General features: G+C 42.8%; 1 protein-coding gene across 4 annotated transcripts in view; it reads right to left on the bottom strand.

The window, feature by feature from the left end:
* RIN2 (Ras and Rab interactor 2) overlaps positions 1-22,828 on the bottom strand; it is a 223,095-nt gene that overhangs the window by 119,667 nt on the left and 80,600 nt on the right. Inside the window, exons 3-4 of one of the 4 annotated variants that reach the window (XM_053200295.1) lie at positions 15,937-16,096; positions 8,165-8,271 (exon numbers count right to left, since the gene is read on the bottom strand). The exons of 1 other annotated variant lie outside the window; for it this stretch is intronic. The gene's annotated coding sequence lies outside the window, so the exon portion shown is untranslated. Of the gene's footprint in view, positions 1-8,164; positions 8,275-15,936; positions 16,097-22,828 lie in introns of all 4 variants that reach the window. 2 more of the 4 variants (XM_053200294.1, XM_053200296.1) reach the window with 2 other exon arrangements.

Here is a 22,828-nt window from a genome sequence, read left to right as displayed (position 1 = left end):
TCATAGTAAGGCTGTCAATGATATCTGTTGCCATCACCAATGAGGTGGTTTGTGTCCAAAACAGTGCCTTTGCAGTTCAGGCATGTTTTAGTCTCTCTTGGTTGACCAACGACATTCATGTCTTTTGCTGGGGGAGACAAGTACATATGACTGGGGCATTTTACAAATCCAATCTCATATTACTACCAAACTACCAAGTAGTTTCCGTTAGGCTCTGCAGGCTCCCTTTGAAACACAGGGTTTTCCTCACTATGGTCTACCCAAATCCTATCCTCTTGTGCAGGTGTCTTACCCATGCTTATGGCAGCCATGGTTATTATGGGGGCCAAGAGGGGAAGGGAAGCAATTGGATTGCCCCTTTTCCATTGGGAGTATTTGAGGGTAGCACAAACACACATCTGAGGGAGACTGCTTTGGGTCATAATAATGATGATCTTGGAGTCAGACTTCTAGAAAAAGAAGATCAAAGGATGCAGGGTCAAATAAGCCTGTGGATCCACCTTAGCGGATAGTGGAGGCACTGAGCCATTGACCTTGTCTGGACTCTCATGGCTCCCAAGGGGATGCTAGGTAGGCATGAATACTTTCAGGGCCTGGGGCAAGAAGACAAATGGAGGCTGACATTATTTATGTCTGAATTTTTTTTAATTATAAATCAAGATTACAAACTGTGTTCTATTCTCTTACCAAGACAAACTGTGTTCTATTCTCTTTCCAAGGACTTGGAAGGTCAGGTTTCCATTTAAAATTTTCACTCTTGGGCCACCTGCATGGCTCAGTCAGTTAAGCATCCGACTTCAGCTCAGGTCTTGATCTCATGGTCTGTAGGCTCGAGCCCCGCATCAGACCCTGTGCAGATAGCTCAGAGCCTGGAACCTGCTTAGGATTCTGTGTCTCCTTCTCTCTCTGCCTCTCCCCTGCTCTTTCTCTGTCTCTCTTTCATTCTCTTTCTCTCTCTTTTTAAAGTGTTTATTTATTTTGAGAGAGAGAGAGTATGTGCATGCACAAGTGGAGGAGGGGTAGAGAGAGAGGGAGAGAGGAATCCCCTCTCACTCTGTCAAAAATAAATAAACATTTAAAAAATGTCTAAATATTCAGACTCTTCAGTGTTCTGCGCTGAACGGGGCACATGGGGCATCCAGAACCTACCCCATGGCTTGTCACTCTTCTCTTCTCTCTTGACAGCTCTGTGGACACCCCAGCCTTCCTGTCCAATGTCACCTCGGATTCCGTCCACAAAACTTCCAGCCTGTGTGGGCTATGCCACCAGGCCTGGGGCATGCGGGCAGGGATTCCAGAGTGCTGTGCATCTGGAACAATAAGGGAAGAGAAATGCAGGGTCCAGAATGGCATAACCCCTGCCTCCATGGACCTCTTCTTCCATGGGGAATGATGAGGCTGAGTGGGATGAAGTACATAGCCCAGGGCAGTGGCCTCTCTTGCCTAGGTCTTAGGGCAGGTTGGATCATCTTAGGGCCCATGAGAGAATAGACAAAGGTTCCACTACTGGTTTGGTTTTCTCCCATCCTCACCTGGACTTGGTTTGCAGAAGTGTAAGGTTCAGTCCCAAGTGGCCCTAGTTATACCCTGGTGGTACTGGGGAAGAGAGACAGGCTTGGATCCAACAGCCCTAAGACGTCCTAATTCCTCTCGAGCTCTTAATTCCAGTTCAAGAGGCCATGCTGTCTCCTTAAAAGCATTCTGGCTATTGTACTCCTTCCTCCACCTTCTCTCCTCCTTTGGCTCACTACAGCCCCTCACTCTGGGTCTGCCATCTTGGACTCCTCCTCCAATCCTATCTCAATCCTAAACCAGCTGCCTTTCCCCTGCCAGCATCATCATCTTAGAGGTCAAAACACACTGAGTAAGCACTGAAAAACACTTCAGCCCTGTGTGTGAGATCAAGCCCCCAAATGCATGCTTGTTTTAGGTTTGAGGATATATTATGACCTTCTCCAATCAGCTTCTACTGACCTCAAGTTACTGCAGATAATAGGAAACTGCATAACATGCCTTAGAATCACCCCAAAGCTGATTATCTTGGCAAAACAAGGTCTCCATCTTTTGGGTATCTGTAATAGGTCTCCAGCAAAAAAGGAGACTAGAGGTTAATGCTTTTATCTCCCCGAAGACCTTACCCTCTTGCTTATTACCCTTGAAGACTAAAAAGTATTTTTGTAAAAGTCAGGAAAGATAGTTTATATCTGCTTCAATGCTGGGCCAAACCATCCTTCTCATAGTCTCCATTGGCCTAACCCAAATGGTAGGGTCTGGATATAACAGAGCTAATGCCCCATGATCATGGAGATAGTGACCCAGTTGGCATATGGCACTTTGATTTTCAAAGGGCTTTTACTTGTATATCCCTAGTTTCTTTGCCTGTTAGAGCATCTTATGTTACATGGCATTTTTTTTGAAGTATTTATTTATTTATTATTTATTTTTGAAGGAGAGAGAGAGCAGGGGAGGGACAGAGAGAGAATCCCAAGCAGGCTCCACACTGTCAGTATAGAGCCAGATACAGGGCTCGAACTCACATACCATGAGACCATGACCTGAGCAGAAAAGAAGAGTCAGATGCTTAAGTGACTGAGCTACCCAGGCACCCCAAATGGCACTTCTATGTACAAATGTGAGGCTCCCCTACAGCTGGAAGTTTCTATTTTTTTAATGTTTATTTATTTTTGAGAGAGAAAGCTAGAGAGCAAGCAGGGGATGGGCAGAGAAAAAGGGAGACAGAATCCCAAGTAGGCTCCGTGCTGCCAGCACAGAACCTAATGTGGGGTTTGAACTCAAAAACCATGACATCATGACCTGAGCTGAAACCAAGAGAAGGATGCTTAAATGACTGAGCCACCCAGGTACCCCACTTCTATTTTTTTTAAGTTTATTTATTTTGAGAGAGAAAGGGAAAGAGAGGGTGAGGAGCAGAGAGAGAGAGAGAGAGAGAGAGAGAGAGAGAGAGAGAGAGAGAGAATCCCAAGCAAACACCGCACCGGGTCTCGAATCCACGAATCGTGAGATCATGACCTGAGCCAAAACCAAAGCTTTCTCCAGGAACCAAAGGCTTTGTTTTCTCATTTAGGGCTTGAGTGTTTCCTTTTCTTTCCTGCTCCCTGTTTCTGATTAATTTCTATCCCCTTTATTAGTTCAGGGAGGTGTACAAAGAGAGTAGACAGAAGTCAAATCATTCAGTTGGCAGACTTGTGCATGATTTCTGGATTGCAGCTATGCATTTCATATGGTTCCAATTTAGAAACAAAACAAAGCAAAACAAAACCCAATCTTGAGTCTTCTTCCTGCTTTCCTACCTGTTTTTCTGAATTCCGAAATACTTGTCTACAAAAAAGTAAAGACAGAATCACTCATTCTTGGTTTCTTCCTCTGAAATGCAGCTCTGAATATTGAATGCTGACTTTCCACTTAACATTCCTTTCCTCTGAAGTCCCGCTCCCCTCTGCTAATGAGGGCACCAGGCTTGAAAACTTGCTTGACTCGGCCCATCAATCACTGCACAGTTTTGCAGAGTCTTCTGGCCGAAACGGCTGTCATCTCCCTTCCCATTCTCCACAACCACTCAGACCTTGGGCGGCGGCAGCCTTAATGGTTTCAGCAGCTCCCTAATGTCTGTGCGCCCCCGCTGTCTGCGTCTGCTCCAATTCACGCGGCCCAAACATGCCACACCAAAGGGACCGTCCTTTCCCAGCTTCCTGCTTCCCTGCTTGCAGCACAGTTTTTAGAATTGAATATCCATATTCCTGGTTAGGTATTCAGGGTCCCTTTTTGATCTGTTTCCAATCCAATTTTCCAATCTCAGCAGTGACGTGTGTAGGTTGGCACTGCCCCCTCCAGAGCACAGATCTCAGAGATCCCACCCGAGTGGAGACAGAGAACATTCCTGACTAGCTTCGGCCTACCCTGGGTGAGTATTTTTCCAGGCATTCTGTCACTGCCCGCCACACTGCCCAACCTAGACCAGCGAGCTGAAAGTGGCCTAAATTGGCAATCCCAGGTAGGTAAGATTCTGAAGCCACATCATGCACGGTGCACCGATACTCACCAGCAATAGTGACTTGCCTCACTTTGACCCTGCTCCCTTATCTGTCAGGTGGGAGAACTCCGAGGTGCCCTCTCTACACTGTTTCCCAGGACTATCTCATGAGATTGGGCTTCAGGTGCTCCAGTGGGGGCTGGCTTATCAGTTAGTGGCTGCCTTTTCTTCTCACTTCCAAACCTGCCAACAGCATCCCCCTTACCTCCCAAAAAACTATTTGCACTTGAAGCCTTATCTCAGGGTCTGGGTACACACACCTAGTGTGGACAGCAGGATAATCATGGACAATCATGGATGGATGCAAACATGAACACACACACACACACACACACACCACGCAGACAAAAAAGATGCACACATTTGCTAAATAACACACTTTAAGGACTGCTTTCCCTCCCCTCTCTCCTGTCCCTACTTTCTACTGGCATTCCCTGAGATCATCTCCCAGTAAATGGTATGGAATTTCTATTTCTGAGCCTGGTTCACTGCTTGTCTAAAGAATCCTGCTCAACTAGTACTGAATTTATAATTAATGGGAACATTTTTGTCAATATAAAATCCAGGAAAAAATGCATAAACATATTTTGAATAAATGTTGTGTGTCCCTGTAAACAACCACTATCCTTTGTGAACATAACTAACATTATCCAGTTAAGAGTAATGAAAAAAAGGGGCGCCTCGGTGGCTCATTTGGTTAAGTGACCAACTTTTCAGCTCAGGTCATGAGCTCACAGTTCATGAGATTGAGCCTGCAATGGGCTCCGTGCTGATAGCATGGAGCCTGCTTGGGATTCTCTCTCTCTCTGCCCTTCTCCTGCTCATTCATTCTCATTCTCTTCTCATTCTCTCTCTCTCTTTCTCTCTCTCTCTCTCTCAAAATAAATAAATAGAACTTTAAAAATAGTAAAAAAAATGAAAGGCTTATTTTTAAATTGTTGGAAATTTCCAACAATTGAAAGACTTGTTACAGAGGGTGTGATTTTTATCGACACAAAAATCTTTCTTTCTTTTTTTTTTCCAAAATACATTCAAAGACTAAGAAGTGTCACCAAATTATTTATCTTCTCAAGATCCCCATGCACTTTGGTCTGGCTCTGCTACCACCTGACCACAATTAAAGCTTTTAAGAAACTTCTATTTTTCTCATCCTAATCCCTTGCTTGTTTCCCCGTGGTCACCAGCAATTAACCCAGCAATATAAATGGGCTCTTGAATCAGTGAGGAGCTTTCATGTTATAAGTAACAGAAAATCCAATTCAAATTGATTTAAAAATAAACAGTAATGTCTCCTTACAGATTGCTCATTAACTGCGTAAGAAATGATAGTAACTGTACAGTGGAGAAACTACATAAGACCTTGACCGGATGATCAAAGTTCAGATCCCCAGTGCAGGTAGACAGATGCTACATTCGTCCTGACCTGATGCCCCAGGGATACAATGTCAGTTATAGCGTATTCCAACAGAAGGTGTGGAACCTGAATCCAGTCATAAGGAAACATCACACACTCCCCACCAACTGAGGGACACTACATAAAAAACCCAGATTCTGCACAAATATCAATGTCATGCAAGACAAAGAAAGGCTGAAAAGTGTTCCAGGTTAAAAAGACCTGAACCTCTAAAAAAACACATGATCTTTGATTGGAGAAAGAAACAAGCTATATATAGAGGCCATTATTGGGAACATTTAAAAATTAGTATCTTAGCCTGGGTGGCTCAGTCAGCTAAGTGTCCAACTTCGGCTCTGGTCATGATCTCATGGTTTGTGGATTTGAGTCCTGTGTTGGGCTCCATGCTAAGTGTAGAGCCTGCTTGGGATTCTCTCTCTCCCCCTCTCTCTCTGCCTCTCCCCACTCACACTTTCTCTTTATCTTTCTCTCTCTCTCTCTCAAATAAGTAAAAAATTAGTATCTGTAATTTCGATCAATGACTAAGCCTCAGTCTTGGCTGATAGGACTGTGGGAATGAAGAGAACACCCCTGTTCTTAAAAACGGCATACAGAAGTAGTAAGTGGTAAAGGTGTGTGATGTATACAACCTGATCTCAGGTACTGATACAGCCAAAGGGGAGAAAAGGTACAAATTGGTGAATCTGCATGAATGGTAAACATGAGTCTTCTGAACTCTCCTTGCAACTTTTAGGAAGTTTGGCCCATTTCAAAATAAAAACTTAAAAATCACTAGGCAGTACAAGTGATTAAGGGAGGTACTGAAGTCCCGCTTCATGAGGCACAGGCCAGTCCCGTGGCCCCATGATTTTGACAAGGCCCTGTTTCCCTGGCTTTCTTCTGCTTCCGGGTTCTAGCTTCCTGGGGTCAGTGCTGTCCACACTCAGTGTGCCCCGTGGTGGAAAGACAGCAGCAGCTCCTGTCTTCACAGCCCCACACCCACATATCCAGAGATAGGTCAAGCTCCCTCGGAAGAGTGAATGAGGGTCTTCTTTCCCAGAAATGCTTCCCTCAAGTTTGAGAAGCCTTCTTGCTCTGATGCACAAAATCTAATCGGGATGAGACACCAACCCTGACATTTACGACGTGAAGTCCAAGCTCTTTGATGTAACATATACTACACAGTCTTCCCCAACCTGACTCAAACTTTTATTCCCATTTCTGGCCCCTCCCACAAGCCGACTCTCATCTGCCACACCTTTGTATGTCTGTAACAGTCTCTCTGTTTAAAACACTCTCTACCACTCAAGACTCAGCCCAAAGATCACCTCCTCTTGTGCCACCTTCTCTGGCCCCCACCATTAAGCCTTCCCTTCTCTGGGTGCCACAGGGAACAGGCTCCCATGACATTCTAATTCCATGTTTCTATTTGTCACCCAGAGGGCCCTGCATGTTCCCTAACATTTAGAGTGTGCCCAGTATATCTATAAAACACAGACAAGCACATAACAACTGCCCTGCTAACACCATGCTTCCTTGGCCTACTGAAAATCTAAGGAAAATCTATCTGTGATAGAACTTAAAATGGCACTAGACACTAAAAAGAAGTCACTAAAATAAAATGTTATTCAATAAAATACATCTTAATTAGAATATTTTACTCTGTGAAAGAAAATTACCCTGTTATTCAAGCCACATGGAACCACTGAGAAACTCATAATTTAGCCAGTACGTGGAAAGTGCATATGTTCTAATTTCCTGTTTTTCTGTGAGAGGCCACTGTTCCAGCCTGGGTCAGGCAATGCATGGTTTGTGGCCTGGCACTTCAGCAGCCCTGGCTCAGAGAAAAGACTGGATTTATCTTGCACGGGTAAGTGGGGAAAACTCAGAAAACCCACAGTGCACAAATATTACATCACCAAACAGGGGAACAACCACACTCAGCAACCATCCTGGAGGCCAAGCTTGGTGTAGGTTCCTGTCGCAGAACTTAGTTCAGCTCTTTGAGCACCAGGGTGCCTCACGCCAGACATGCAGACACTTCAGGCTGCTGATGCTGCCCTTTCCTGGGGCCACAAAAATGCTTTGCAGCTTAGAAAACAGGCTGGCTCACCCAGCTGGCTGACATTTTCAGAGCAAACTCTGGAGCTATGGTCCAGGAAGTTCTCAATAAGCCCCCCTGGATTCATCCCTCATTTTTAGTCAAATCATGGCTCTGAAAAATCTCCCACTGCAGAGAAACCTGGATGACACCGACATAACCAGCCAGCAGAGTTACCTGCCACGTGTGCCTCCTGATATCAGGCACTGGGGAGGACACATTACTTCTGTAGCATTCCCACCAAAAGCACATAACCTGAATCCATCTGTGAGGAACATCAGACATGCCAGACTGAGGGTCACTCTACAAAAACAATAGGCCTGAACTCTTCAAAAATGTCAAGGTCTTGAAAGACAAAGAAAGGCAGAGGATCCATTTCAGATTGAAAGACTCAAAAAAGAAATGACAGCTAAATGCAACGCACAATCCTGGACTGGATGCTGAGTCCAAAAAATCAAAAGTAAACTTGCTACAAATGGCATTCTTGAGATGACTGGGGAAACTGGAATATGGACTGTAGATTAAAGTATTATTAAATGTCCTGAATTTGACAACTGTACTGTGGTGACATAAGAATATGTCCTTGTTTTAAGAAGTAAACACTGAAGTATTGAGGTACCTGCGTGGCTCAGTTGGTTAAGTGTCCAATTCTTGATCTCAGGTCAGGTCTTGATCTCACGGTCATGAGTTCAAGCCCCACACTGGGCTCCATGCTGGGCATGAAGCCTACTGAAAAACAAACAAAAAACACTGAAGCACTAAGAGACATGATCCATGCAACTTCTTCTCAAACCATTTAGAAAAAGGTGTGTGTGCGTGTGTGTGTGTGTGTGTGTGTAGGGGAGAGAGAGAATGATAAAGCAAATGTGATAATATGTTAACAATTTACTAATCTGTATAAATGAATGGCATACTTGATTCTTTGAACTATTTGTAACATTTTTTTAAGTTTATTTATTTTGAGAGACACAGAGACAATGTGAGCGGGGAGGGGCAGAGAAAGAGGGAGACAGAGAATGCCAACAGGCTCTGCATGGAGCCTGATGTGGGGCTCAAACCCACAAAACCGTGACCTGATCTGAATCATGACCTGAGCTGAAACCAAGAGTCAGATGCTTAACCGACTGAGCCACCCAGGTGCCCCTGCAACATTTATTAAGTATGAAATTGCTTCAAATTTTAAAAACAGATTCCATTGTCTCATTATACAAAATAAAATAAAACAAGATTCTCAGCGACAGTTTAATGTTTTTGCACATTAAAACTCCCCATGAAACATTGGGAAATGTGTAATTACACAGAGAAGGCAAGAGAAAGCTTTATTCCATCACTTGTACAAAATAAGTTTAGTCTGGCAGCAAGTTTGACATTAGCGTTTTTTAGAGGTTTGAAATTTGATATAAAATGTATTTGTGGGTGTTGTTAATCTGTTATGCAGTATTTAAGATCTACAACAAAGTTTAAAGATAGTATGGCACACCTCTGTACTCACAACCCCTTTAAATTCCTCACCCACCATAGCCTCTTTTCTATCTCAGGAGTCACAAAAATTCTACACTCAGTGTTAATCAGTCCCACATACCTCTCTATATGTTTGCTACATGTGTATTCTTTCATTGTATTTTTTAAAATGTAACTTTGAAAAAGAAATGTATTTATTTATTTTTTAGAGAGGGAGAGAAAGCATGTGTGAGCAGAAGGGAAGGGCAGAGGGAAAAAAGAGAGAGAATCTTAAGCAGGCTCCATGCTCAGCGGAGTGCAGCTCAGTGCAGAGCCTGGGGTTCCATCCCATGACTCTGGGATCATGACCTCAGCTGAAACCAAGAGCTGAATGCTCAACCGAGCCACCCAAATGGCCCTGGAAAAGAAAATTGAATTAAAGTTTGTGTAACCTGTGAAGCACCCTGAAGGAATATCAGGGCTCCAGGGATTATAGTTTCAGCTGATCTTTCAAGCCCTTCAGAGATACTTAGTGACCACAATTCTACATTCTTAGCACGTAACTTGAACATCATGACCACAATCCATAAAAGGTAGCAGCACACACTCAATGATGTTCTGGAACTAGAGAATACTGGCTCACAATAATGACTATATGCTTCTTCTCAACTCCACCTTCAATGACATTGCATCGGTAGATGGAAATTCATGATAGCTGGAGCATTTACACCACGGAAATAAGCAGATGTTTAGGCATATAAAGGTGTTGTAAACACAGCAAACTGTTGAATGCACCTAGCTCCCAGGTGCCTTTGATGTAAAAGGGACAAGTTAATTCAAGTTCTTCAGGTAGCCTTTCAGATACTCGAAAGGAAAGTAGAACTAAAGCTTGTTAAGATTTAATAGACCATACAGAGTGGTATAGTAAACGTCAAGGTGAATCTAGATGATAATTTTTAAAAAACTCCCCAAATACTCAGATAGAATCATGCAAATATAATTCAGAAATTACATTTTCCCAGCAGAGAACAACTCCAAAGATTATGGCTTGATTATCCTGTACAGTGGTGACTAGTTTTGTACCTAAATTAGGTGAGCGTATTTCAGCAGTCTTGCTTTGAATTGATCATAAATCCATATTCGTCTCCTGTAGCCTACTTTGAACTAGCCTGACCATCCTTCTGATGCCTTCCTAATGAATGAAAATAAATCTTTAAGCCAGGCTCATTATACGCCTGCAGGAGAGCTATATTTTTAAAACCCTTTAATAATAATACTTTGGCAAAAGAAACGTGGGTGGGAATGAAGGAATTTGGTCCTTTTTTCTTCTTGCCAAATTCAGTGCTGTCAGCCAAGAGGAGAAGCTTTGGAGAAGTCAGAAGGAAAGATTCAAAGCACACCATGTTGGGTGAACCGGTCGTCTTGTTCCTGAGAGCCAAGCCTCATGGTTCTCAAAATGTAACCAAGTCTGGTTGTAATAAGAACCAGGAAAATCTTAACCACAAGCAGATGAATGTTTTGCCAAAAAGCCTGGTGCCTCCCTGGGCAAACCGAACTAAACAACTTTATTCAAGTTCAACTGCTAAATCCCCATTCCAGAAAAGAGGACATGAACCCAGCACACTAAACAGTGCCACCCAGGATGGTCCAAAGCCAGGGTAATGTCAATAGTAACTTTTTTGCCTATTATAAACCAGCGGGGTTCTTGCTCCTCTCCCAGGAGGTTTTTTCCACATTTTTTTCTTAATGACCCCCTGCATTCAATTTTAATATTATAAATATACAGTATATTTATGTATAGGTCACAGACATCTGTAATTTGAACAGGAAGATTAAGATTTGTTGTCATTCCCCAGCACCTGACCCCAAAGCAATTTTTGCTTCCTTGGGGCCATGAGAGCCCCCAATAAGAATGCGTATTATAAACTGACCATCATTAACTGGGCTCTCACGGGCTCATGATGGCCACACAGGGCCTCTCTTTGAAGCGTGAAGAAGACTGCTTTCCCACCCAGGGGCATCTTTGCTTTCTACCGGTTAAAAAAAACTTAACTAATGGCAGAAATGACAGTTCTGAGCATTTGCTAGATGCTAGGCACTAAATCAAGCAACAAAAATTTGCTGCTCACAGTTCTGGAGGCTGGAAGTGCTAGATCAGGCTGCCAGCTAGGTTGGGAAAGGGACCTCTCCTGGTTGCAGACTTCCTGTTGTATCCTCACATAGACAACAAGGTTAGGGAGCTCTGTGGGGTTTCTTTTATAAGAGCACTAATCCCAATTGCGAGGGCTCCACTCTCATGACCTAAGCAATTCCTGAAGGCCCCATCTCCTAATACCATCACCTTAAGCAACAGGATTTCAACATACGATTTTTGAGGGGACACATCCATACCATAGCACACTGTCATAGCTTGGGTTCCCCCAGAAACAAATCCTGAGACAGGGATTCCAGAGCAGGTAATTTCTGGGAGAGATGATGCCAGGAAATGCTGGTAGGTGAATGGGGAGTGACACACAGAAGGACAGGATAGATTTCAAGCCAATTTCACTGGAGTTTAATTTCATAGGGAAACTCTTGCAAACAGCATCAAACACAAACCTTAGAGTAATCCCATCTGAAAGGTGAGGGAGCTGGGGTATTTATACACCAATACTCATCAGTCATTGATTGAGGGCTGCTCCTGCTCTCTTTTGTCAGAGATGCAAGTGCTGGGAGCCAGAAGTAAGGCTGGTAAGAACTGAACAGATAAGGCCCAAGGTACCAAACTGGGCACCACATATACAGATTCATATAATTGTCACAGCATCCAGGAGAGGTTGCCATTCGAATCAGCCTGAAATGGGGTACAAAAATGTAAAATAATGTTCTCCAAGTCAACAAGGAGTAAGTGGTAGAGATAACAGAGGACTCCAAAGGCTACATGCCTAAACCATGCTATATTTTGTACTACATCCAGGCTGCTCTTCTTGGTTTTTCCTATTCAAACAGATTCAGCAAATTGGTAAGACTCATATGAGATACAGCTCCTCCTATATGAATCCACAAGTTAGCAAGAAATGGAAGGATTTAGGGAAAAGATAATGAGTTGGATTTTGGAATTGTTGAGTTTGAGTTGCCAGGACATTCAGGAGGAAAGATCAGGATAGTATAGTATAGTAGAAGTATAGTATAGGCAGGTACATCAATGGATCTGGCTTTTAAGAATGGGTAGGAACATGCTAGAGAAACAAGTGTGGGAGTTGTCAGCACACCCATGTGTTATGGACTGAATTTTGTCCCTCAGAATTCATATATTAAAGCCCTAACCCCCAAACCTCAGAATGTGACTGTATTTAAGAGATAGTGCCTTTAAAGAGGCTTAAACTAAGGCTGTTAGGTTGGGCCCTAATCCATCTGGTCTGATAAGAAGGTCCCTTGGGGCGCCAGGGTGGCTCAGTCAGTTGAACATCTGACTTCGGCTCAGGTCATGATCTCACAGTTTGTGAGTTCGAGCCCCATGTCAGGCTCTGTGCTGACAGCTCAGAGCCTGGAGCCTGCTACAGATTCTGTGTCTCCCTCTCTCTCTGCCCCTTCCCTGCTCATACTCTGTCTCTCTCTGTCTCTCAAAAATGAATAAACGTTAAAAAAAAATTAAAAAAAAAAAAGAAGGTCCTTATAGGAAGAAGAGATTAGAGCATACAGGGAGAGACAGCAGGGATGCACGCACACAGAGGAAAGACTAAGTGAAGAGGGAGCAAGAGGACGGCCATCTGCAAACCCGGGAGAGAGGCTTCAGAAGAATCCAATCTTGCCAGAATCCTGAACTTGGACTTTCAGCTTCCAGAACTGTGAGAAGATAAATTTATGTTGTTTAAACCACCCAGTCTGTGGTGTCATGTTATTGTAGGCCTAGCAGATTTATACAACATGGTAACTGTTGTCATGGAATAGGGGGGGTCTAACTGGGAGCCAAAGGAAGGTTTTGTTTCAAAATATTGTGACTGTTCAATTGGGCCAGTGCTGCAAAGTGGGCAAGAAAGACAAGGACGGAAAGCTATTCCCTGGGTGGAGCATAGGGAAGAAATAGGAGGAAAATGGGAAAATTTGCATTTTATACATTTTTATACAACCCTATTTGATCCTCTTATTGATCTCAGGATGCAGGTAATGTCTTGCCTAGTGTCCTACAGTTAATAGGCCATAGAGCCAGTATTAGAACCAGATATGTTTGAGTCCCAAGAGTCCTCTTTTTCTACTATACCGTGCGTACCTACTCTGTTCTTCAGAGTGCACGGCCGAGGGCATCTCTGCAGCCTCATCCAGCTCACCTTCTTGGATGTTGAGTGGCTACTCCCATCTTGTTCCTGCCAATTACGGTCATTTAGGAAATTCAGCTCCATTTCTGTTGTCCCAACATTTCAAGGATAAAACACTTGGAATAGCCTGGCAGGGAGGTACATTCGCAGTATACAGCTATTGTCCCTTCCCAGGAAAACCACACAGACCCATGGCCTCCAGAGCTCATCTCCTGAGCCGTCAGGTCTCAGCTCAGCTGCTGCTACATGATCCCAATCCTACTTTGTTTGGGACATAGGTTTCTGTCTCTCACAGAGTTTACAGCTGCCCACCTTCCTTCTGCATGTCCTATGCTTCCTGCTAACTCCCACTTGGCACCGGTCCCCTCTGCCTGGGCAGTGCTGTCCAGGACCTGCCAGGGTCTCATTATGACAAGCAAACCCAAACATTTACCCAGGACTGTAGGAAAACAGATGAGATCACGGAATCATTGACATTGATCTTTTTTAGGAAAACTTATAAAAAATGGGGGGAGAGTGGGAGGATTTTGGATGGATAAATGTTATTCTAAGTGGAGGTTTTACTCCCTGAATATGGCCAAAAAAGGATTATTAAGATAATGGGTTTTGAGCACTTAGAAGAAAAATGATGGCCACCAGACATTAACATGATGTCCCTAAAACAGAAATTTGTCAACTTTTCAATGTTTCTGGACAATAAATTAGAAGCTGTGAATATCAAAGAGTTTAATTTTAGGAAGGAGTCTGACAAGATTCTCCAAATACTCTTAGAGATACAATGTGGGCTGGAAGGCAATATAATTAATTATCTGCTCACCCAACCACAAAGTCTCTAGAATTCCTCTTTCCTTGGACCAAAAACCTAACTGTGTTGGGCCTCTTTCTGCTTCAATCTATTCTGCACATCTGCTGATTTCACCTTCCTAACTTAACTTCTGGCACATTTAGGGCTTCACCCAGATTTAGCCTGGACTGATTTCTATTCTCCCTATTCAAGAAAATACATTGACTCTGGCATGCAGCTGAACTGGCCTGAGAAACAGGTTATCAGACCAGGGGACTAAGGGATAGGCAAAGATTTCTTTAAATAGGACATAAAAAGCAAGAACCATCTCAACAATGACAACAAGAACATTTTAAAAGGATATACCATGCAAAAAAGACAAATCAGACTTCATTAACATTAAAAACTATTCAAGAAAACACATCATTAACAAGTGAATGGACAAGTCATAGAATGGGATAAGATATTCTAAATACATACATCCAACAAAGAACCTATGGTCAGAATATATATTTTTTAAGCCTGAAAAACAATAAGAAAAAGACAAAAGAAATGTTTAAAAGGAGCAAAAGACATGAATGAGCTCTTCACTGAAGAGAATATACACGTCTAAAGCATATGAAAAGGTGTTCAATATTGCTGTTCATCAGGAAAATGTCAACTAAAACCATAATGAGATATATCTACATAACTAGTTGAACAGATAAAATTTCAAAGACTGTCCACATCAGGTGTTGGCAAGGATGTGGGGCAACTGGAACTCTCACACACTGCCAGTGGGAGTATAATTTGGTCCAGCTACTTCTGCAAACTGGAATATTTACTAATATCTATGCCTACCCTGTCACAAGGAATGCTACTTCACGATAAATGAGTGCATGTGTCTACAAAAAGACATAAGTACAAGAATATTCATGACAATTTAGTTCCACAATAGCTCAAACTAGAAACAACTTAAATATCCATTAACAGGAAAATGGATTAAAAAATTGTGCACATTCATAGAATGGGTAAGTACCCAGGAATTAAAAGGAACAATATTGATATTGATATATATCATAACATGAGTGAATTGCAAAAACACGTTGAGCAAAAGGAGCCAGTCAAAAAAGTATATGTATTTTATGGCATAGATCAGCCAAAGTGAATTGATGATGTCAGAATAATGGCTATTCTCATTTGGGAGTGTTATTGACAAAGAAACTACCTGGGGTGATACAGATGCTTTCTGCCTTGATCTGAGTGTTAGTTATAGTGGTGGTCTGCTACAGAGCTCTGTCTGCATAAAGTCTATGGAGCTGTACATTTAAGATTTTATGTTTGCTGTATGAAAATTATATGTTAACATTTTTTTTTAAATGAGGGTGGATAGAAACTAAAATACCCCACTGTACATAAATGCTTTAAAAAGCCAAAGAGTGGTTTCTCTTCCTGTTTCTTCATTACTAGCCACCCTGCAAATCTAGAGTTACTCCATTCATAATTCTAGTTCCATTTTTGATGACCAGTCGATAGAATGCTCTAGTGGAAAAATACTAAATTTGACAGCATCTAATTCACCAATGATAGTAAAAGCACCATTATTTTACATACCATCTAGTAGGACAAGCATTGCCAATTAGGGGCACCTGGGTGGCACAGTCAGTTGAGCATCTGACTCTTGATCTCAGCTCGGGTCATGATCTCAGCTCAGGTCATGATCTCATAGTTTGTGAGTTTGAGCCCCACATCATGCTTTATGCTGATGGCTTGGCTCGGAGCCTGCTTGGGATTCTGTGTCTCCTTCTCTCTGCCTCTCCCCCAAATTCTCCCTCCCCCTCTCCATCTCTCTCTTTCAAAATAAGTAAACTTAAAAAAAAAAAGGCACGTCACCTGGGTAGCTCATGTGGCTGAGCGTCCCACTTCGGCTCAGGTCATGATCTCACAGCTCATGAGCTCAAGCCCCACATGGAGGCTCTCTGCTGACAGCCCAGAGTATTCTTTGGTTCTTGTCTCCCTCTGTCTTTGCCCCTCCTCAGCTCCTGCTTTTTCTCTGTCTCAAAAATAAATAAAACATCAAAAAAAAAAAAAAAAAAGAACTGCTTGTAACTGGACATACAGCACATGAGGCACATGTTGGATGATAAAACGTAGGTGGCAATTCCACTGATTTCAGGGTTCCCAGACCTCCTTTTGTAGCCTAAGCTGTTCTTTGCAGCTCCACTTATTTACGGGACTGCCACAAACAGAAAGTAAGGTGACCACCAAGGCCAACTGGTTTCTGAGAACTCTAGATCACATCTCCCTGGAAGTGATTTATAATGTCAGCTTATGTCCCCTGTCTAGCATCCAGCCAGAGTCCACACCAATAGAGAGGGGGACACACACTATTTCTCTTCACAAATGATCACTCTGAGGAGAGACGACAACTTCCACCAAGCCACACCTGATGCACTGAGACAGTGAGCAAACCCACCCCCTCATCTCCCAGGGTCCTCACTGTATCACTCTTTGGGTGAAAAAGAGGGATGTGCAGGTGGGAAAGAAGTTGATCATACAGTATTAACCAAATATTAATGGCCTTTGTCCTCAAAGCACATTTTTGTAGAGCTTCTGGGCTGAAAACTCATCAGGCACGAGGCTATGAACACAGCATGGACTTTTTCAGAGTACTCTGAAATTTACTTTAAAGAGAACAGTCAGCTTGTATAAAACCAAAAATAAAGGTAGGAGAAAGTTCAGGAGGAAAGAACTTGCTTCTTTCCAATAAATCACAAGGAAAAAAGAGGGAAATTTTCGATCTTTAAAACTGTATTTTCTAGCTTCGTATATTAAGCTGCACATTTTCTAGAGGCTGCTGTTTTTGAGCCATTAAGAGACTTGTATTTTAATATAAAACACAAACCCTTGCTTTTTTCTGTGCTGTGCCATTATCTGACTCTTGGCAGACTTAAAATTCTTCCTTTTAAAACTATTTCCTTTTGGAGGTCAGCTGAAGGCCCAGTTCAAGCACCACATTGATAAAACTGAACACAGGACCACTCTTAAAAGCCAGCCATTATGGGTCCCAGTAGAAAAACACTCCGTGGTGCCAGGCTTCTGAGACTTCATGCCTCAAACGTGGCTTTGTGTCAACGCAGCTGTATCCACAGGCGAAAACTTAAAAGATTTATTTAAAAATGTTTCCACTTCTGGAAGCTCTCTCTCTGTGACTTCGATGAAGCAAGGAGCAAAGCGCTAGGGGTAGAAAGACATTGTCTCAGCTACTGAACCTGTATGGAGCTCCTGTGCCCAGGCCTCAGCCCCCATCTTTTCGGCTCTCTCCTTAGATCTGAGCAGGCATGCACAAGAGCCTTGATCATTGGTCAGCATCGAGGTCCAGAAGGAAAAGTCATACTTTGCTGACTGCCTATATTTAAATGACAAAATATTAAACCCATTTATTCATTCTGCAGACAGGATGAGCTCATAGGGAAACAGAAGTTTTTGGTTTTTTGTTGTTTTTTTTTTTTAATTGGCGAAATCTGGTGGCTTAAGCATATGCAGCCCTAAAAGCTTAAGCTTTTGCAATCCAGTGAATTCTGTTCCCTTATGCCTCCCCAAATGGCCAGGGGCTTGACTATTGTCCCTATACAATTCTCCCAAAGGTAGCGACCGTGGTACAGAAGGAATGTTACAGTAAGACAGGAGTTACAGATGCTTGGGGGAAAAGCCAATTGTGTGGGACAACTTAATGGTTGACTACCAGTGGAAAACAGGAAAAATAGCATCGCTCTTAAAGTGGGAACAGGACTGTCACTGATTGACAAGAGCAGATACACATCTCTGGCTTTTTTAAAGTCAGATTTTTATTGAAGCATTATATGTACATATGGAAGAATAAACACATGACACAGAAACAGCTTGATGAACTTTCAAGAAGTTAGCATACCCATTCAACCAGCACCCAGATATGGTTTGAAGTGGGGTTCAGAGCTGATGGCCAAGAAAGAATTCTTGGGACAATCTGGTGCAAAAAGGTGATTTTATTAAAACACGGGCATAGGGGCTATGGGCAGAAAGAGCTATACTGGGGTTGTGAAGAGTGACTGATAATATACCTTCAGGTTGGGAGGGAGTTAGGGACAGCATAAGTCTCTAAGGCATTTTGGAAACAAGGTTTCCAAGACCTTGAAGGGCTGCTTTTAGGAAAAGGTCATTTATTACTGTTTAGTAAAAACTTAGTCACAAGACACTTCAGATGTATATCCGGGGGCCATAAGCTTGGAGTATGAATGCCAACATACATCTTGGAGGAGTAGAGATAAAGGAAGTTTCCAAAGGAATTTTTATATGTTAAAGAAGACTTACAGGATCCTGGAGGTCAGGATAATGTGAAACTAAGATTGCCTTTTGCCCTTAGCAAAATGTCATCATCCAGGTAGCTGAGTTCCTAGAGGAATGTCACTCTGCCTGTCTCAAGGACTTATCAATGGGCTGTAAGTTGTAAGGAAATTTAATTTTTTTCTCTGCCTTTGTTTCCCACATCAAGACCAACAAGCAGAATGCCACTAGACCCTCAGAAGCAACCCCATCTCCTCCTTCCCACTGGTTTTTATCTTCTCATCAAACAGGAGTCAGCAAATCTATACAACTGCCTCTGCCTATTTTGGTAAATTACAATTTATTGCAACACAGCCACATGTATTCACGTACACACTGTGGTTGCTTCTGCACTAGAATGGCAGAGGGGCGGTTACAAGAAAGACCTTATGGCCTGACGAACCTAAAATATTTACTACCTGGGCCTTTGCAGAAAAGGTTTGCAGACCCCTGTTCTAGGGTACCACTACCCACTAGAATACAATGAGGGTCACCGATGTCATTTACAAGATTCTAGCAGCCAGAATAAAAAATAAAAATAGAGAAGTAAAATTAATTTTAATATTCTATTTGCCTAATATATCTAGAATATTATCATGTTAACATGTAACCAATATAAAGAATGAGATATGTTCTCTTTTGTTCATACTGCTTCCAAATACAGTGTGTATTTTACACTTACAACACATCTCAATTTGTGCAAGCCACACTCCAGGTGCTCAACAGTCCCATGTAGCCAAGGGTTACAGTGTGGGACAGCACAGTTCTAGAACACCCTCAGGCTCTCCAAAGCTGGAGCTCCAGCAACTTTACCCCTGGCTGATCCTGCCGCTAGCCTGGGTTCCTCTCCCTCAAATGCAAAGGTATTTTTCTACATCAGCTTCCCTGATTCTTTAACATGTGAAATGAAAAATTGCATTCAGAAATCATGCAACTGTTGCTTGTAACTTATCCCTAGGACAGAAAGCACAGAACAAATTACCTAAACTCACAGCTTCACGAGATAGAGCAGAATAAGTTGGAAGGACTCTCTGGACTTTTGTGAGGGGGGGGAAAGTGATACTAACAAACAAGCTAAAAAACAAATGGCAAACAACACTTTAGATGAAGGAGGAAAGAAAAAAAAGAGGAATTGATGAGAATTGCCTTCAGAATATCTTGGGCAACTCAGCAATGTCATTATTCTAGTTAGCAAGAAAAGAAGGTTGGCTGCAGGGCCAAATACTAATTCTGGTCTGCCCAGTGATACAAAAACAAAGAAACAAAAGAAAAACGGAATCGTTGCCAATATCGACAAATCCGAATTTCTGGTAACTTCTGAAAAATTACAAGGGCTGGGAACACAGGTCCTACACCCCCCAAGTGACAAACAGTCAGCTGGATGGAACAGTAGACATCCCCTCCCCCACAGAAGGGGATGGATGTTCCCAGTTGGCCAGTCTCTGCCATTCCCAGTTGTCATACACCAGTTGTATACCTGTTTACATGCCTACCTGGGTTTGGAGCCTGTGCCGCCTGCAGTAGACATAACGTTAAGTCACCAAGATAACCGCGGAATTGTGACAGGCTAATGTTGAATGTCATAATTACACACCATTGGCAATAGAAAAAGAATTTAGCAGAAGTAAAACCGATTACGTTTCAGCTTGTGTTCTAGTGTTTTCAGTTCACCATTGACAGGCTTTGATCCTTTAGTGTATATCTGGTAGAATAGTTGACCCCAGATTCAGAGGCAAGCAATGTTTTTTATCCTTTAAATATCTGGGATGATGAAGTGTTTAATGGGTAGCTCCCAAGAGCACAGGACTGCAATTACAAGCTGTTTCCAGTCTTACCAGCCAAACTGGAAAAATACTCCATCGACATCACTTCTGGAGTTATTCTCTCTTAAATTATTGTGGCTTTGGAACCTGACATACTTGAGGATTTAACTCTGATTGACAATCAGGAAACTAAGTTTATTCTTTCAGCATCCCCATTTAAGCTATCTGTACCCTGAATCTTGTTAATTTACCTGAACCATGTCGTGCGGAAAATTATAAATGAGCCATGACACTCCATTGCAATGTTTTATGGCCCTAAAAAATGTATTCTTTATAAAGTCAACACCTTGGGGCACCTGGGTGGCTCAGGCGGTTGAGCATCTGACTTCGGCTCAGATCATGATCTCACAGTATGTGGGCTTGAGCCCTGCATCAGGCTCTGTGCTGACAGCTCGGAGCCTGCTTCAGATTCCGTGTCTTCCTCTCTCTGCCCCTCCCCCACTCACGCTCTGCTCTCTCTCAAAAATAAACATTAAAAAAATTTTTATGAAATCAACACCTTGTGTTTGAAAACATTTTGAAAACTGAAAGTGATTTTGTCAGAATAACTTTCTACTTCTAAGAAGACTAGTTCTTCTCAAAAGAAACTCAAAGAAAGTGATTCTCTTCTTTAATATTGCTTACCATTTCATTTTTTAACATGCCGGTGGGGTGTGGTAGTATGAGATTCTTGGATCAGTTGTAAGAGAAGCTGTCTTTGACTAGCTGGACAGCATAGAAGCTCTATTAATCGAGAAGCTGTGTTGGGTTCACTGTATAATCTAGGAAGGAGTTGCTTCCTTCCTCTGAACCTCAGTTTCCCTATATTTAAGCTATGATGAGTAGGCTGGCTTGGTGAATTCCAACCTTTTCAGTTGCAGCTCATCTCTTTTTTCAAGTGAAATTCTATGTGGAAGTTCACCAGATATGGGCAAAGCTGTCTTGGCTGAAGGGAGTGAGTGTGAGGCGCTCAGCTGGAATACCCCCTTGGTCCACTCACAAGGCAGCCCTGACTAGTCTGAACACAACTGGCCAAGTGACACACTCAATCCTTTTCCAGGTGGCAGAGTATCTGAAGCAATCATTAAACTCACCCTAGGGTATCCTGGAATGCCTTCCAGAACGATACAGACCGTGCTCACTCTCCTCACAAAAATGCTCCATATACCTCTGATGGGAGCCTCCACAGCCTTCGACTATGCTTTGTGCCACTCTCCCCAACTGCTTTCTGCTTTTTTGAACCTTGCTCAGTCAAGAGCCTTCTCCAGCCCTGCCTCCCTCCAGAAAGCTTTCCCAAACACTGTGCCATCCGATCCTATGTCTCCCTGGTACCCTTCTCCATTGCCAGCACTTACATCACAAGGACCTTATTAGCAAATCGACAAACACTCCTGACAGAACCCTCCCTCGGTGGAGGGACAGAGGAGCTCCTGACAAACACCAGCTGAGTTCCATGGCCTCCTGTCATTCTGAGACCCTCGCTTTCCATGTGAGGCGCAGGGTGTCCCCAAGATTTTCCAGTGTGGGAGGCTCCCAAATGTTCTGATCTTTCAATAGGTCATCTTCATCACACGATAAGCCACTTCACAATGAGGACAACTCGATCGTCTTCCAAAATAAATATGAACACTTACTGGTAGAGAAAAAGAAACTTCACCTTTATGGTTCAAATAATCATTTCATTTTTATTCCAGATGTCAGCAAAACCTATGGGCCAGCATCTGTGCCCCCAGATCCAGGTGAAGGGACGGAGTCAATTCATTTCAACAGAACTGAAAGAACAAAAGTCAACTCATGTTCAAGGCGGCAATGCCAAAAAACCTATTAAAGTCCTTTTGAAAAAGTCCTTGCCTGGTATGCATGAAAGCTTCAATATGGCCCATATGACCAAATGCCCCCAAAGAACAAAACTCTTAGGGAATGGGTGGAGCCAGAGAAGAAGAAAGTGGTACAAAAGTCCCATGTTTGAGATGATGGGAACTCTTTGGAATCTGACTTATGTGTCAACTCTCAACAACAAAAATACCGTAACCACATTTTAAGACTTTAAATCTGTAGGTTTCTAGAAAAAAAAAGGCATCTGCTGATGGGTTACTTTGGACCAAGCACGGTAAGGCGCCCAAGGGGACCTTGAGAAACCTGCATGGAAGGGGCTGTCTGTTGGGCCCAGGGAATGCAATTGTATGGGTCTGAGGCTTGACCACCTGCTAGCCATCCCAGATGGAGACTCTCTCCCAGCAATTCAGGGTGTGACCAGATATGGAAAAACATCTCCTTAATTTTCATAAATATTTTTGGGTTGGACTAAGGAGCACGGCAACTTAGCCTTGAAAGGAACCTATGAATGGGCTGCGTCAACAATTTTAAAACATTCCTGGAAACTGTAGGGAAGGGAAGGATGGAAAGGGAATGATGATGTGTCTTTGTATATTAACAACCTAACAAATCAGGAGTACTTATTTGCTTCATTTTGTGTCTTCCCAGACATTGCCTGCTCCCTGTTACATAGGGGAAACCCAGGCACCTTATGAAGGATGGAGAAACAACCAACTCAAAACTCATGCTCAGGTAAGCACTGCCAAGCCTGATTGCTCTCTTACAGGGGCACGGCACTAGAGGAA

The sequence above is a fragment of the Acinonyx jubatus genome, chromosome A3, assembly GCF_027475565.1.
Source record: "Acinonyx jubatus isolate Ajub_Pintada_27869175 chromosome A3, VMU_Ajub_asm_v1.0, whole genome shotgun sequence".
In the NCBI taxonomy this organism is placed as follows: Eukaryota; Metazoa; Chordata; class Mammalia; order Carnivora; family Felidae; genus Acinonyx; species Acinonyx jubatus.
This window is presented reverse-complemented; position numbering and strand designations above follow the sequence as displayed.